This window comes from Grus americana, chromosome 15 (genome assembly GCF_028858705.1).
Source record: "Grus americana isolate bGruAme1 chromosome 15, bGruAme1.mat, whole genome shotgun sequence".
NCBI classification, from domain to species: domain Eukaryota; kingdom Metazoa; phylum Chordata; class Aves; order Gruiformes; family Gruidae; genus Grus; species Grus americana.
Genome location: NC_072866.1, coordinates 11,038,802 through 11,050,131, shown reverse-complemented (window position 1 = coordinate 11,050,131; position 11,330 = coordinate 11,038,802).

The following is an 11,330-nucleotide window of genomic DNA, read 5'->3' as shown; positions in this document are numbered from 1 at the left end:
TTCACCCCAGCACAGGGAGCTTTTCCCTCTTTGTTACGGTGTGCATGAGCAGAAGGTACATTTACAGAGGCAGTCGGAAAGACTTCGGCGTTATCCAAAGGCAGTTATTGCCAGATGGCTTTTCCCTGAGCACAGCAGTGAGATAAAGGATAGCTTTTTACGTCAGCTCTTTGAAAGACAGTTTTATCATAAGTTATTATGGTAGCAGTGTTCTGCTCCTCTCTTCTAATAAAATACACTGAAGCTATGAATTTGTTTCAATAAGTTTGCCATTAGTAAGGGACCAATGTTTCAGGAAAAAGGAGAAAAGAATTCAAGATCTTCCTAAAAAATCACATTCTGGAAGGTCTGATGGTAATGCCCTTTTTTGGCTTTAGGACCAATGTGAAATGAAAGAGTCGGTTTTATTAACAGAAATGATATTGAAAAACAAAAGCCAGAAGGCGGCAATTTATGTCATGGCAACCTTACTGGAAGCTGTAGTCAGTTCAGTCTTCTGCAAATCAGAGCTGGAAAAAGGCATTTCAGCTCATCTTTCCCACCAAATCAGGGCAGGATGAGCTGCAGCCTAATGCTTTCTCTTTCTTAAGGACAGTGGTCACCTGAGAGCTCTGTCCAAGCTCCTGTGGTCCTTTACCTGGTATCTGCCAGCTCATTTAACGGGGAATCGTCTGTCACCAGACTGGCAGGTGCTGGCAAGGTTGACTGAAACCGAGTGCCCTGCAGTGACTGAGTCATGCGGCAAGGGGTTAGGCTGGAGCTGCAGTCAGAGAGGGGAATTCATTGAACTAAGGCTCGATGTGTTGCTTTGATTGGGCTTCTCTTTCCTTAGGTTAACCTGCTGTAATTAGCAGCAAATTCACTGTTAATTTAAACCTGCTGATTCCCACGCTGCACATTGGATGGCAGTTGGGTGACTGACTTACGTCGACCTGCCATTGTTCTCAGAAACATCAGAGGGGATTCTGTCCTGAATCGAGGACTTTTGTTTAGGAGACCTTACAGGCCCGACTGGTAAATGTTGGTATAATCTTCTAAAACTACACCTGCTGTTTTTATTAACGCTGTCTCCTCTTTTCTTTCTCACCATGTCAGGCCAGAACTGCAAAGGGCTGGAATCCTTTTAGCATTTTTACACTTCCTTGACAAACATCCTGCTGTTCTATCGCTGCCCTCCTGAAGTGTAGGAGCTCTTTTTTTGAGGGGAAAAATATCTCCAAACTCAAGGAACTATTTGCATTTGTGTTTGGTGACATCTGCTTTACTGCAGACATCACTGAATGCAGATCTACAGCCTTTTAACCCTGTTCTCTAGGGCAACAATTTTGTGCTCTAGTTCTTCCAGGCTCTTATTTGTCACCTTTTTTCAAGGAGTAGAAGATGTAGCTTCTCTCTTAAGAAAAGCTCTGGTTGCTTACACTAAGAGCAAAGATATGTGCAGAGATCCCCACAGGGTAACAAAAACCTTCCCCAGGGAAAACATCCTTGAACTAGTTTGAACTGAAAGCTCCCAATTTCACAGTGCCTTTGGCTGGAAAATGTAAATGTTCAAAGGACTGCGGCATGATTAAAGATTTTCTTGTCTCAGCCTCTGATGCCGACTTTTCCTCCTCCCCTCCCTGCTTGCACAGATTGGGTTAATAGCAGTGAATGAAAACAGACTAGGGCATTAGGGGAAAAAACAGAGACCGCAGGTAGAAAACAGAGAAAGGAGGGCTGCTCGAGGCTTCTTCCACTCTTTGCCCCTGCAGCTCTGTGCAGATCAGTCCGTGTCCCTTCCAGGCAGTGGACCCAAGAAGACGGTCTTGATTTTTGCACCAGCTACAGTTCTGGTTTGGCACTGGGCTCTGACTCAAAGATATCAAACTCTTCTTGGGGAACTCCTGCTGGTCACCAGTTTCAGCTCTTCTTTCTGGGGGAATTTTGCTCTAGGTTCAGTTCGCTGTGCTCCCCGGTTTTTTGCTCCACCCAAGTCTTTTTTTTTTTTAAGCTAGTTTCTAGGAGGTTTGGTTCCAGTTTTTTATAATTGTCTTCTCCAGACCCTGCACTGCAGCATTTCCAATCTCAGTATGAAAACAGTGTAGACTTAGCGAGACTGCATTTCTGATGTATTATTGTGCTGCAAGTCCCTGATCTTTGCAGCTAACCCAAAAGCCGGGGAAGAGGGAGCAATATCCTCTCCTCCTGCAGCTAAAGATCCTCAAACACACACCACAACCATTCTAACCTGGCTGAATGCCTCCAGGGGAGATAGTGATGTTTTGTCACATGCAGAAATGGAGACATGGCAAAGCTACTATTTCCATTGCTTTAATTGCTGAGGGGACAGCTCAGGCTCGGTGTGTAGGAACATCTCCTACCTGCTGATCTCAGGATATCCAACCCCATCTTTCCCTGCTGCCTTCCCTTTCTGTTTTAGAGTGGCAAAAGTGGGTAAGGTCTGAGGGCTGGGCCCTCAAGAGCTGTAAGGCAGCAGGCACGTATGCAGAGAAGTGTTTAGCCTACCCCTCTCTTTTTTTTTGGTGGGTTAGGAAAGAGTTAAATGACAACAGAGGGAGAGGCTGTGCTATTGTTCAGGCATCCCTGGGTCCAGGGTGGCTGGTCTCTATTCCCGGATCTGCCTCTGGCTTCCTGCATGACCTTGGGTCGGCCACTTACCTTTTCTTTTCCTTAGCTCCCAAATTATAACATGGAAATCATTCTCTTCCTGTGGTGCCTCGTTCCCTGCGGGTTTCAGGGTGGCTGAGATTCTCTGGTGGGAGGGGGACGACGGGAGGAGGAGAACACATTTCCACTGGAGAAATATTTACGCAGAGGGGAGCAATTCTGGGACATGTTCACTCAGATACGGCGCGGGCTGCGCATATGGTGATATTTGGTTTTTTTAGTAGGCAAACCTGTGGTGAAAGTCAAATTCCATTTGTCGTTGATGCAGCTGCCCGAGAGCAATGCCAGCTGCAGTGATCCTTTTCTTCACTAGATGGTGCTTTTGATCAAAGATTTGAATTACTGCAGTTCTTTTTCGCACAGAATTTCCTAATTTTTCTTCCCCAGTCTCCATTCCTTCCACTCTTCTTTCTGTGCTTTAACACTACGGGGGACACTTAATGATGCTGGATATTGAGCAAGGCTAATCTGGTGGTAATACAGGCTCCAAGCCACCCACACCCACCAGCCAGCTTGTGGTCTGAGCTTTGGTTTTTGAAGCGTGTATCAGTGCTGCTGGGCTGTGGCAGAGAATTGAATTCTTTCCGTGTTTTCTATTCCCATAAGGAAAAGGCTTCAAAGAGCAGGTCCCCTCCCCCTCTCTGCTGGTGAAGGGCATTTAGGGAAGCTGGGAAAAAAAATCCAGCTCTGACAGACGCATTTATTTAACAAACCGCTGCCTTTCCCTACCTTAGCAGAAGATTGGTTGGTTTGTTGTTTTTTTTTTTAAAGGGAATTGCTGCTTTTATATCCATCTTTGTATTCAGGAGATGGTTACCTAGCCAAGGTCATTGCTGCTGCATGCCAGTATCAAGCAGCGAGCCAGCCTCCTCTTCCTTGAGTGAACACTGATTTCAGTAAGGCTTCCCCAGGTAAGGAATGGGAACGGGCTTGAATCTGCCAGTGCAAGGTCCCAAGCTGCTGCTGGGTAGAGGAAGCTGCAAGAACAGCCTTCCCTTTGGTAAAGGCAGCAGAGGAGATGAATGAAATTGTAATCAAACACTTCCTGTGCAGACATGCACGGGGATCGGTTATTCACTCGTACAGTATGAGGCACAGCAGGGTGTGCGGTGGTGTGCTGTCATCATCCGTGACTGCGTGTGCAGGGCAAATCGGGCTGCCTGCTCCCAGCACCCCGGTCTAGCACCCACAGACAGTAACCATCCTGTGCTGGCCCCTTCCAAGCGTGCCCCGAGGCTCGCGTCCCTCCGGCACTCGCCTGCAGCGATGACGCTTGTTCACATTCGCACGCTCACACGGCTACCTGCAGCCTGCTGTGCCCGCGCCTTCGTGCCAGGCTGCCTCGCACGCCGCGAACGTGCATCCGGACACTCCCATCGGGGAGGCTGCGAGGTTACATCACTCACAGCTCCTTCCCCGTGGAATTTTACAAACATTAATGAATGGGGCTGGATTGCTGCTGTGATGCCAGTCAGCCATGCACAGATTTGTTGTCTGAGGCCAGGAGAGATTATGCTTCTGACTCTGGCACCGCACCAATGACAGCAATTCCATGTGTGTGCTGACAAGCCCACGAGGCCGGTGCCCACAGCAGCTCTGTCCTCACGTGCTGGATGTTACGCTTACGGCAGTGACGTCCCCACAGCAGGGACACGAGCTAAACTGCAGTGTGACACAAAACTCCTCTCGGGACTGGGAGCTGACAGTGATTTCTTTGTCATTCCCCTGTTGTCATCTTCCCACTGCACATATATTTGTGCATCATTAGTAAGATATTGCTGATGACTAAACCCTGGGTCTGCATCGCAGAGAAACAGTTTGAAGGAGCAGCCCAGGGCTGCAGGGTTCAAGCTCGTAAGAAGAGCGAGAAGTGGGGACAGTACATTTCCACACATCTATTAGATCTGGAGAGCAAACTACTCTCCCAGTCCCTCCTGGCTGAGACTGAATTGCATCACTGGCGCGTGCAGATATTTTTCCTGAAATCTGCTTGTTTTATTGTTTTCCTCTGACGGAATTTGCCAGCGTGTCCCAAATGATGTGGTTCTGAAATTTAAAAGCAACATACCTGTGTGGGGGAGAGAATGAGTGGTTCTCACTTTGCAATCTGGCTCTTCCCTCCCTCCTCCCTTTTCCCCACATCCCCATGTGTTATGGAGCCAGCTGCTCCCAGAATAGTTTGGGAATGAAATGTCACCGTTTGAAACTGGTGAGTCACACTTTTTTTTGGGGGGGAGGAGGGAAGAGAATACGAAATCTTGCGGTGTGGCAGAGCGTCTCCTGGTGAGTACAGAGAGATTTTTAAAACCACAGACTCCCTGATGATGGGGTTGAGGGGCTTTGAATAAAGGCTGCTGGGTGTGTCCACGCTGCTTTTTGCAGGAGGATCTCAAAACCCTCTGCAAACTTTGTCTTCCCTAACATGCCCACCGCAGCTGGATCCCAGTGCCTCCTCCAACAGGACTAGGTTGTATCTGTCTGACAACACACCTACAGTGACTCTCTTAATTAAGTCTCCCTGCACTGCTCTGAGGTATGTAATTACAGTGAGACCTGACTTAAGCAACCGCTCGAGGGACTAACAAAAAAAAAAATCTTTACTAGAGCAGGGAGGAACAGAATTTTACTGAATACATTTTTGGGGATATTTTAGGGGAAGTGTACTAAACAAAGGGGATTAATGATTCTGGTTTCTTCTCAGTGTATTCCAATATTAGGATGATGCCTTTAATATACTGGGTGTTAACATAATCAGGGTTTTTTTTTTTCCTTCCAGAAGGATACTTGAGATCTTTTGTCTTTTAACAGAGATTGCTATAAAAAAGTGTCAGAGCAAATGGTGGCAATGGTCTTGCGAAATGAACTATTGTTTATCAGAAGCTGAGCAGCTGTCCCTCCCTGCCCAACCCCTGTCCAGCGGTAAAAATTTTTAGTGAAAGAACAACATCAGGATTCCTGCTCTAGGGTGTTACAACCACCCATTTTTACGACTCTACATGGCAGCTCCGCCTAGTAGGTACCAAGAATTGTGTATCGTGAACTAAAGTACCACAGTAGTTGGGATACTAATGGTGTCTCCCAAAGAGCTCTAGCTGTTCCGGGCAGAGCGATGCCCCAGCCCGCTGTCGGAGGTCTCTGCCCAGTACCCGAGGTGGCAGGCTGGACTGCGCGTCACCGTTCTCAGCCCAGCATATTAATCTAAACTGCCAACTATTTCAGGTTGCATTACTATTCCAAGCACTACACTGTGGTGGCCATGGAGAAGATAATGCCACCCATTTTGCAGCCTCTGCTTCAACAGTAATGATCTCCAGCTGAAGGACAGGAAGAAGCTGGAAATAGTAATATCATAAATAGTCCCAGCATGGGCTGGCAGCCCTCCCCTCAGTCCCACCTTCAGTGGCATTCTGAATACATGCTGTGAGTAAAACTCCCAAATTGCAAGCCAAGCTATGCAGTTAACTTGGTGGGGATTTTGCAAGCATAAGCCCTAGGGGGTTTGATGCCATCTCTTGTCTGTTTTATTTGGAAGACTGAGTTAGTAGCAAGATTTTTATGAAGTGTGCATTTCTATCTCAAATTTTAGATAGCGTTAACTAGAAACCCACACACTCTATCGTCAATGGATTTCACAAAAATAATCTCTGGCTGCAGAAATTTGCTGCAGAGACTAACATTTTGTTTAATACAGAATAAAAAAACCTCAGAGACAACCTCGAGAAGTCAAATCTGGGTGCCATTCCACGTGCCTTTTTCTCAGCAGCAAAGCCTGCTTATCTGCCCCACGCTTTTCTCTTTTGTGTATCATTGTTGGCCTTTTTTCTCAGCTCAGACTGTTTCAGTGATTTGGCTTACGCTGCGGGTCTCCAAAGAGTTGAACCAGCAACGCTGCAGGAGCTGTAAGTTGCGGCAGCAACGTAGGAATGAGCCAAGGAACCAGGCAAGAAAAGATTGCCCCTATGGTACCTGCTCACTGTCAAGTTTGAACTTTCAGATATTCCAAACCCATAATTCTGATGTGAATGCCAGTGGATCGTCAGTTCTGAAGCATAACGACAGTACTTTAGTGATTGATATTGTCTTCTCAGCCTCAGTTTCTTCTAGGAGAGGTGTCCGCCTGGTATGTTTACCTCCCCAGACCTCTAATGGGAGTTCTCTTTAGCTTACAGTTTCCTGCAGATAACTCCCAAGATAATGCTGGGCACGATCGGTACAAATACGTCCTATTGAAAAGTAGCTTATTTCTTAGAATGAGGTTAGTGTCATTTCAAATAGAGTAACAAAAGATCAATTTACTGAGTATACAATTCACTCAAGTATTGAATTCAGTAAGCAGTTGAAGCCTCAAAGATAGGTGATGATTTCTTTAAAACGTAATGGATTTTTGCCCAAATCAGAGGATTTTGCCTCATGACCTACAGTGGGATTTCCCAGGGTGCCTGAGACCACACATCCTCAGCCTCTTAGACCTTGGCAAAACTGACACATAATGTGTGCAAGTCTTCCTAACATGAAAAAGCATTTCAGTTCATTCTGAAAGGCCAAGATAACTACTGATTTGTTTTGGGGAGGAAAAAAAAAAGGACAACCAAAATGACATTGGACATTCATTAGCGAAGCATTGTCAGAACACAATAGAAGAACAGACAAAAGCCAGTCCAGATTCTGTGGTATTTCCTACAGGGCTCCCCCTGGCACATGGTTATTCCCTGCCAATCCTTTTGTATTGTTTTTGATAATGAATAGAAGCTGAACAGATGATTGTTACATTGTCCACTAAGTGATTCATTTACATTAAATAGTGCTCCAAAAGTAGGCTTTGGGTGGACTTTTTTAGTCACTTCAGTTATTTATTTGTACAGTTTAATTACTGTCTTTTAACTCTCCACTGTACATAATTATTTCCTGATTGCTTCAGCTAAATTACGCGGGATGTAACTCCTGAAGTCAGTGGTCCAACAAGCACTGACATAAGAAGCAGCATCTCTGCATTTTCAAAGATGCTTAATTTTGAATGGTCACCTTTAGAAAACTGCTCCTGATTTGGGAAGGTGCTGAGGTCCCTAAGCATCTGTAGGTCCCTAGTGTCCTTGGTCCCTATCTCTGAAAGTTGGGCTACGAAGCACAAACTTTGCTGCATAAGCCATCACAGTTCCATTGATTTCCTTGTTAATCTCTCAACCCCTGCTGCGTGCCTGCACCAAGGTTTCTTTATTAATCCAGGGCTTCCATTACAATTTCAGGCTTTTCTTACAGAGGTCAAAAGTGTTGTGTTGTGTTGTTTTGTTTTGCAGGGTGTGACAGATGTTATGTGCTTGAGGGCATATTGACAGTACTGCAGTTAGAAGAACTTTAGTGCCAGAAGCTATTTAGCCCCAAATTCCCATCCAGAACTGCAGGAACACTAATTTGGATGTATTAATGGGTGAGGGAGAATGACACATACTGAAGGACTTTTTGATGGTTGAAGAATCTCAGGAAATCAACACTCTAGGCCTTTCCATCTCCCTGTGTCTGAGAAGTTGCATGACTTCCATTTGTTCAATGGCTGTAGTTACATTTCAAAAGCCCCAATTTCTTCCTTATTCTCTGTCCCCCTTTCGATGTACCACAAAGAGAGGTTCAGTGTGGGCTTTTGGTTGTGCCTGTGTGAAACATAGAGTCTGGGCCAAGGCAGCAAAGCAGGGAGGCAGGGGAAGGGAACAATCCTGATAGTATTGAGTTGTTCGTGTAATATGGCCTAGGTTTAAATCTCCCAGGACAGAGCAAAGCAGCCTTTGCAGTCTTGTCTGACATTTTCTCAGTCCCTTCTCCACCCAGTTAGGAAAAATGAAATCACCAGTCCTGTGCCTAGATATAAAAGAAAGAACAGAAGTTTGTTTTGAAGAGTTTATATGCCTGTACCTGCAAAGGTGAAGCAAGAAAAAGATTGAGTCTTTGCAACCGGTTTCCTATCAACTCATAAGCCAAATGAGCAGGGAGGACAAGTGCTTCAGAAACTGCCTTTGCCTGGTCTGTGATTAAAGCAAACTATCCACCCCTTAGGATCTCCCTGAGCTTTAGCTTTCTTTTGGGTTATATGGCATCTTCACAAAGCCAGATGAAACTCAGCAGACACACAAATAAAACTAGCCCTCCCTCTGCATAAAACCACAAAGTATTGCTAGGGTTTCCCTCACTGCCTTCCACTTTAACCCTCCAGCATTGCTCTCCTTGTATTCTTGTTCTCCCAGGAGCCCACATCGCTCTGTGTTTAGTGGCAGGCGATGAAATCAAACCGTGCATTAGCAGCTCCATAATAGCTTTGCTCAGTGGAACCCAGCTTCCTTCATTAATCCAGAAAATGAGAGTTGTTTTCGTACATTCGAGAAGCTAATTATTTAAGTGCTGGGAATTAAGGCTCATCAGATACTGGAGACTGATTTTGGTTTTGCTTCCCAGGGGATGGAACAAGATGGAAGGAAGCTGGTTTCGCACAGGTGTGCAGTGTGGCAACTCACCAGTACTTGGAGCAGGGAACAACAGTGTGCAGATCCTTGTCTACCTTAAACATAAAAGCCCCTCTCTTTGTATGTCCCTTTTCCTCTAGACATCACCCGATAATTCTTCCCATTCAAATAGATTTTTAAGTCACCACTGATCAAATAACTCTATAGCTTTATTTTTTTCTGCCATGAAAAGATGTACCTGACTTGTGGCTGACCTAGCCTGAATATTTTGCAATAAAACAATAATGCCTTGTCTCAGCTGGGTTTTTAGAGAGGGAAACGAGCTCACATCAGTGTCCTTCTATAATCAGTTATCATTCAGCCTTACCTGTGATCACCATACTCAGAGAGGGGCTTAGATAGAACAGCTGCTACCTAACTGAACAAGGGACCTTCCAGTGGCTTGGGAAACAGAAGATGAATTGGGTGAAAACCCCCCTTGTCTGTGGGAAACCACAGATGAGGACAGATCTGTTGTTCTAAACAACGTTTTTACAACAGAATGACTTTCAACAGTAGATGGGTGCTTTTGACTTTCTTCCCAGAAAATGACAGAGAATCTGTTGATGCTATTGCCAATAACTATATGCTAAAGAATGGGGATTTGGTTCTGATAGTGTCACTGGATGGATCCACTCTTTATTATGAGCAGTTTGCCAAGAACAAATTTTTTATTTTTATTGAGATAGCCAATGTCCTGTGTTGTCTTCAGAGACTAAGGGAGTGAACTTTTCTGTGTGTTCAGTTGAAGCCAGATGTTAAAGTATTGTCTGGATGTAATTGACTTGACAAATAGCAGGAGTGACATTTTAGCTCCATTTAAGTCAGTGGCAAAATTCCTGTTGAGTTCAACTGGGGCCAAGATTTCATCCTATGACAGTGCTGATGGGAAATCTAACAAACGGTCTTCAGAAAAATAAGTGCAGGCATTTTGTTTTTCTAGGACTCTTTTCAACCTATGGGCCATGAATCCTTGGAATTGTGTGTGCTACTTTGAAGAGGTCTGCAAAAGATCACAAAGACAAGGAAGCTTATTGTCAGTAGATTTAAATTAGCTATAGAGGGGTTTGTGATTCCAAGGGATAATTTCAGGAGTTGATGACAAAGTTCTAAGTCATCTCGATCCATTGAAATCCACATATCTTCGTACTCCTTGGACTAACAAGCATACTTCTGGCAGGACCTGTGCAGCTGGTCTAATCCTTTGTCATTGAACATTGTGGATTCAAGAAGCCGCTCTGTCCCCTGTACTAGGACTGAGCCATGTGGAAACCTCTAATCTGACACCTATCAGGTGCTGTTACTAACGGATTGGGCTGGAAACATAAACCTTTGTGTTAGAGAAGCTGGTCTAGCTGGGACTACACAACCAATTCAGTTTTGTAGCAAGGTCAGTACTTGGTCCCCAAGACAAATGAGCAGGTACACAGTGCTCTCCCTGCGGACTGTGAGGTGTCTGAAATATCTCATATGATCTTCATTGGGAACTAAAGGCAATCAGCTTCTGGCAGAATCTTGCAACAGATTCTACCTATGATATCTCCAGAGGTTTAAGCCCTGTGGTCAGACATACAACCTGATGTGCTTTAAAGGCTTTAGATTAAGTACTGGTAGTACTACTTGGATGGAAGTTCATAATGCTTACATGTAAAAAGGCTTGAGCTAGAAAAAAAAATCACTAAAGATTTAAAAATAGAGTCATTTTAAAATGTTAAAAAAGTGTTCTGTTTATGGTTTCAAAAAATTTTCCATGTGGGTTTTGGTAAGCAGAGTTGTTCTGTAAGCTCTTTCCTGTTAAATTGTGGGAGAATTTGTCTTTTTTAGAGCACCTGAAAAAATGCAGGAGAATTACTGAGGAATCTTCATGTATTATGTATTGGTTATCAGCATGGAGAGTCCTTGTGCTTGCAGGAGCAAATAGACTCTTTGTGACGAGAACAAGATGCCATGACTGATCTAGCATTTTAGCCATATGCACACGGGCTAACCTCTCTGTGTCTCTTACTAGAAGGTGAAATGGGGTTCCTATTTGGAGACCTGGGTCCAGGGGAAACCAAAAGGGAGTGAGTGCTGAAGTCCAGCATCTACCACAGAATACCCAAGCCGTGCTTCTCTTCTCTTTATAGGGAGGAGTACCTAGTTTGGAGTCTGCTTTGATTGCTCTACCAGAAGCAG